At 41.8% G+C, this 6,237-nt stretch overlaps 1 protein-coding gene across 1 annotated transcript in view; it reads right to left on the reverse strand.

Moving 5' to 3' along the window:
• Positions 1–6,013, reverse strand: part of PLEKHM3 (pleckstrin homology domain containing M3) — a 223,345-nt gene extending 217,332 nt beyond the window's left edge. The window contains exon 1 of the mRNA XM_027565778.1: positions 5,860–6,013. The gene's annotated coding sequence lies outside the window, so the exon portion shown is untranslated. The remainder of the gene's footprint in view (positions 1–5,859) is intronic.
• Positions 6,014–6,237: the final 224 nt, after the last annotated feature.

Below are 6,237 nucleotides of genomic sequence, written 5' to 3' on the forward strand. Positions count from 1 at the left end.
GCTGGTGGTTATTCTTACCACACTCTCACTCAGTACCCAGTTCTCTGAATTATTTAGCTTGCACCAGAAACTCCAAGCTAGAATACAGTTCAGCTACTTAAGAACCGAATACTAAATCCACTCTAAAAGAAAAAAAGCAATTCCTTGTTAGATATTCCTCCACCCAGTTTCTTTTAAAGGGTAAACATGCTCCATGAAGAAAATCAGCATTTGGCTAACAGCCAGTGGGGCAAGAGACACTTCCAGTACTTTCCTACAGATGTGGAGGAGAGGGCATATCAAACTATCAAAGGAACAGTAGGAAAAGGAGGAGAAGCAGCAGTGGTCTGGGGCTCCTGGAAAGTGTCCGTAGACAGAGAATCCTAAACATTCTACCCAAATGGTCTAACCTTTTCAGGTTTCTAGTAAAATCAGGTTTTCTGAAACCAGTAATTAAAATAGTACCCTGCAACCTGCCTGCTTCTTAAATATGTAAATGTACGACTTGACTTCAAGTATCATGGGAAAGCTGCACACAAGATTAAACTGGAATAGAGTATGTTAAGTACTTGATAAATATTCAGTAAGTATTAGCTTTGTATGGTTTTTAATGCAGATGTTACCAGCCTAGTTTGGTTTTCCTAGTAATAACATGCAAGGGTTTTGGTTTTATTTTCTGCTAATGGCTATATATCCATCATAGTTCTTTGTCTTCCACTTGTATAATTAACCTGAGTCTATGGCCCAAAGCCTAAAATCCATCCATCTATGAGAAAACAAAGACTTAAGGAAACTCAACCACGAGCTTCCTTATTCTATTATTTCAGTATGATACGCATCCATCCTCCTACCATAAAGCTTACACTGATTATCCGTATTGACAAATAAGTTATCCTACTTTGTTGTCAACCTTCTCAACCGTATTTATCATTTCCTATCCGATCATTGTCTTTCTTTAAAACATCACTCTCTCACACATATTTTAGTCATTTATGAATTTTTATTTTCTCCATTATTTGACTGGACAATGTCTTAGATTCATTGTATACCCCATAGCACAGGGTTTTTAACAGCATTTAAAATAATGTTTGTTAACTATTATGGTTATAAACAACTACTGTATACTTACTGTTAAATGTCTTGAAAATACATAAAAATGTTCCAGGGGAAATAAACTATGCCTAGTCATCCTCCAATGGGTAAAAAAAAGTGCTGCTCCATTTTGGCCCTTTCAGCCTCTTTCCTTATGTAGGTATATTTTCTGCTTTTTTAAACATAGTTGAGAGTTATTATGGTCTTCCCTGGTGGCTCAAATGGTAAAGAATTTGCCTGCAATGTGGGAGACTCAGATCCCTGGGTCGGGAAGAACCCCTAGAGAAGGGAACGGCCACCCACTCCAGTATTCTTGCCTGGAGAATCCCATGGACAGAGGAGCCTGGAAGGCTTCAGTCCACAGGGTCACAAAAAGTTGGACACAGCTGAGCAACTAACACTTTTCACTTACTACACATATATTTCTCTAACTGATCTCCTCCTATTTACCAAAAATTGGTAAATACCTTTCCATACTGTTAAAACCCTTCATAAATATCCTTTTTAAAGTCTGTATAACACCGTATCTTTTGACAACACCATAATTAATTCACACTGTTCCCCTCCTATTGGGCATTGAGACTATTGTCAATACCTGACTTTTCTAACCAAAGCTATATTAAGCACTTGTGAATGTTAACTTTTTAAATATTTCTGATAAGTTCCCTTGGACAGACTGCTAGAAGTGCAACTACTGGACTGAGGAGGAGTAGACACATTAGTGAGATTTTTCAGACATTAAGCCAACAAATTTTTCAGAAAGGTTTAATATCTATGTACCCCTCACAGCATCTGAGAGTGTCTGCTCTACTGCACATAAACTGATGTGAAGAGCTAGAATTTTTAAAAATCTATGTAAATTTGAGAGCTGGAAAAACAGTTTCCTGCTGTTGTTTCAATTTCATTTATTTAATTAATGGAAAGAGAAAGCATTTTCTTTCTTTTTTTCATTTTTATTTGAGAATGCACTTTCATATGACTATTAGCCACTTAGTTTTCTCTTCTACGGATAGTCTGTTCCCGTCTTTATGGTCTTCTATTGTGGTGTAACAAATTCCCACAAACTTAGAACCTTAACACAACACCCATTTCCTCACAATTCTGAAGGTCAGAGTCTGGGTGGGGCTGGCTAGGTTCTCAGCTCAGGCTCTCCTTCACAAGGCTGAAATCAATGCGCTGGCCAGGCTGTGTTCCTAACCAACGGCTCTGGTAAAGAATCCAGTTTCGAGCTCATTCATTTGCTGGCCCTCAGTTTGATGTCCCCGTTTCCACGCCAGGTCACCCTCAGCAATTCCAGGTCTCCTGCTTTTCTCAAGGCCGCCCCCACTCCTTCTCAAGCATTCCCTCCATCTTCAATACAGCAACAGCATGTTCAGTCCTACTCAGGCTTCAGATCCCTCGGATTTCCCTAGCTTGAGAAAGCTCTCCTCTTTTACATTGATTTGGCCCCTTTGATTAGGGCAACCCACTCCAGTATTCATGCCTGGAGAATCCCATGGATGGAGGAGCCTGGTGGGCTACAGTCCACTGGGTCGCAAAGAGTCAGACACGACTGAGCAACTTCACTTTCACTTTCACTTTGATTAGATTTGACTTCCCTGGTGGCTCAGATGGTAAAGCGTCTGCCTACAATTCAGGAGACCCAGGTTCGATCCCTGGGTCAGGAAGATCCCCTGGAGAAGGCAATGGCAACCCACTCCACTATTCTTGCCTGGGAAATCCCATGGACAGAGGAACCTGGTAGGCTACAGTCCACAGGGTCGAAAAGAATCAGACAGGACTGAGCAACTTCACTTCCCTTTGATTAGATTTGGCCCACCAGCTCATTCTCCTATTTTATATTCAACTGTGCCATGTAACCAGAGAAGGCAATGGCACCCCACTCCAGTACTCTTGCCTGGAAAATCCATGGACGGAGGAGCCTGGTAGGCTGCAGTCCATGGGGTCGCTAAGAGTGGGACACGACTGAGCGATTTCACTTTCACTTTTTACTTTCATGCATTGGAGAAGGAAATGGCAACCCACTCCAGTATTCTTGCCTGGAGAATCCCAGGAACAGAGGAGCCTAATGGGCTGCTGTCTATGGGGTCGCACAGAGTTGGACACGACTGAAGCGACTTAGCAGCAGCAGTGCCATGTAACATAATATGATCAAGGAAGTGACACTTCATCATTCCAACAGGTTCCAGGGATTAGAGCATGCAATCCCGGGGGAGGGGCATTTTCAGAATTGTGTGGGCCACAGCATCTTAGGTATTGCTTCTAATCATTTGTTTGTTCTCTTTATGATGTCTTAATTGCATGAATTTACCAATAAGTGAATCTTACTAATGACTGCCAGAAGGTGCATTTTCACAACAGCAAAGACAGCTGTGGACAGGGCCTGCTGCTGCTGCTGCTGCTAAGTTGCTTCCGTCGTGTCCAACTCTGTGTGACCCCATAGGCTTCCCCATCCCTGGGATTCTCCAGGCAAGAATACTGGAGTGGGTTGCCATTTCCTTCTCCAATGCATGAAAGTGAAAAGTGAAAATGAAGTTGCTCAGTCGTGTCCGACTCTTAGCAACCTCATGGACTGCAGCCTACCAGGCTCCTCCGTCCATGGCATTTTCCAGGCAAGAGTACTGGAGTGGGTTGCCATTGCCTTCTCCAGACAGGGCCTGCTAAGTGCTAATAAAGATTCTGAACACAGTGGGTCCTCCATACCCTTGGCTTCCACATTCGCAAATTCAACCAACCACAGATTGAAAATATCTGGGGGGAAAAGAACTCCAGAAAGTTCCAGAAGCAAAACTTGAATTTGCTGGACACCAGGCAACTATCTGCAGATTCCCTAATGGCTCACTGGTAAAGAATCTGCCAGCTAATACAGGAGATGCAGGTTTGATCCCTGGGTCAGGAAGAGCCCCTGGAGAACAAAATGGCAACTCACTCCAGTATTCTTGCCTGAGAAATCCCATGGACAGAGGAGCCTGGTGGGTTACAGTCTATGGGGTAGCAAAGAGTAATATATGACTTAGCAACTTAAAAAAAGAAAAAGGCAACTATTTACATAGCATTTTCATTGAAATTACAGCTATGTCTGGCAGGCTACAGTCCATGGGATCACAGAGTTAGACACAACTGAGTGACTAACACTTTCATAGGTAATCTAAAAATGATTTAAATTACACCAGAGGATGTGTGTAGGTTAAGTGCAAGGCACTACATACACCATATTATATAAAGGTCTTGAGAATTCTTGAATTTTGGTATCTGAGAGGTCTTGGAACTAAGTCCCCTTGTGTATCGAGGGATGACTGCTGTATATAACTTTGCTAACACTGCTGTTTTTAAAAGATGTAATTGCGGGAAAAGTTACAATACGAAAGTTACTATCCTAACTGTTTTTAAGGGTACAGTTCCTTACTGTTAAGTACATTTACCTTGTTGTGCAACTAATCTCTAAAACTCTTCATTTTGCAAAACTGAAACCATACCCATTTAACAACTGTTCATTTCAACCCTCCCCCAGCTCCTGGCAATCACCATTTACTTTTAACATTGCTATATCCTTATGTATTTATTAACAAGCATGTATATTGCAATTTCTATATGTGCTGTTCTAAGAACCTTCAAAATATTAACTCATTTAATCCTCACAATAACCCTATGAGATCAGTACTGTCATTCCCATACCAAAGATTAAGAAATACAACAAATAAACTGCTCAAGGTTACACAATAGGAAGTGACCAAGCAGGAATTCAAACCCAGAATGGCTTTATAGTTCTTGCTATGAACCATTACATTGTGAAAATACTCACTGTAAAGGCAAACTCGTCAGTCATTAATATTATTTCCTTGATGTGCATGACTTTAAAACACTCTTTCATGTGCAATTTACTCTAATATTCTTCTAGTAACTAAAAGTTAGACTATATGACCCAGAAAGACTACATGTCTACTGATCTTTCAGCCCAGTTTTGGTTAAAGCATTTTTTTTGAAGCTAATGAAACAAAAATTGCCTTGTATATTAAGGTGTGCCAAAGTATCTTATGAATGAATACAAATTGCAATTGACTATGACAACTGAAATTAATATATTACAGGAAAAAAGCCTAGATATTTATCTTTTGCAAGAAGAGAGAAAACTTCCAAATAAGTTTACAACAGCATAACTCAATCTCGGTTTAACCGGGTAAATTCAAATCTGTTTTGCTTTGCAAGCTATAAATCTAGATCAGTCTTTATTTGTCATTCATTTGTATATCTCAGTACTAACTTACTTTATTTGAGGAGTGGGCCCAAAATTTCCGGATCTCAACCTTTTAGCTTAGTAATCCTGTTATAGAAGACCAAATCATGCTTGTCATCAGTAGCACAGTGGCATTTACTATATATTAAAAATGAGCAAGGTCAACAGAAGGAACAATCGTTGTAATCTGGGAGCCCTAGTTAGATGTGAATTAAAAGCTCTGCTGAGGCCTCGTTTCTAGGACCCAGGAGGGGTAGGGAGGGGTGGAGGGGAGGACTAAAAAAAACGCACAGAACAGGATCAGCTATTTCAACTGCTTTCTACTTATACACCTGATTCATAAAAATAAATAGACAATGCATCATATAATCTCCTCTCATCTATTATCCACTGCATTACTGTGCAATTTTCAGGATGAAATAAAAACCAGAGGATGGAAGAAACAGCAAAATCACCGCTACCCTAGGGAGCTTCTCGAATATTTACAATAGTGTCATCCCCACACCCTTCCCCCAATGGCCAGCCAGGCGGCAAAGAAGCAGACAGATGCTCACCTGGCCACCGACTGCTTCTCTCCCTTCACCTGCAAGGCCTGCAACCTACTCCAGGCTGGGGCTAGGTTTCGGCAGCCCGCCCTCCTCACGGTGACAGCCCATTTGGCCACCGACCACTCCGGCCCGGCTCTCTGTTTACAAGCGCTTCTTGCGGTCCCACACTTAAATGCTTCCTTCCAGCAGCCCGGGAAGCCAGACTCCGACACACAAGGTTCCAGGCCGCAAGGACTCATCTTCCCTGGCCTAGGGACCCAGCGCCCGGCATGGCTCAACCGCACCCTTCTGGCCTTCTTACCTCTTTGTTTTCTCACAGTCTTCATCACACACTTCTTGAAACAGTGCTATGTGCCTCAGTCTCCTCTCTGCTTTTCTCAACGC

The sequence above is a fragment of the Bos indicus x Bos taurus genome, chromosome 2 (assembly GCF_003369695.1).
Source record: "Bos indicus x Bos taurus breed Angus x Brahman F1 hybrid chromosome 2, Bos_hybrid_MaternalHap_v2.0, whole genome shotgun sequence".
Lineage (NCBI taxonomy): Eukaryota > Metazoa > Chordata > Mammalia > Artiodactyla > Bovidae > Bos > Bos indicus x Bos taurus.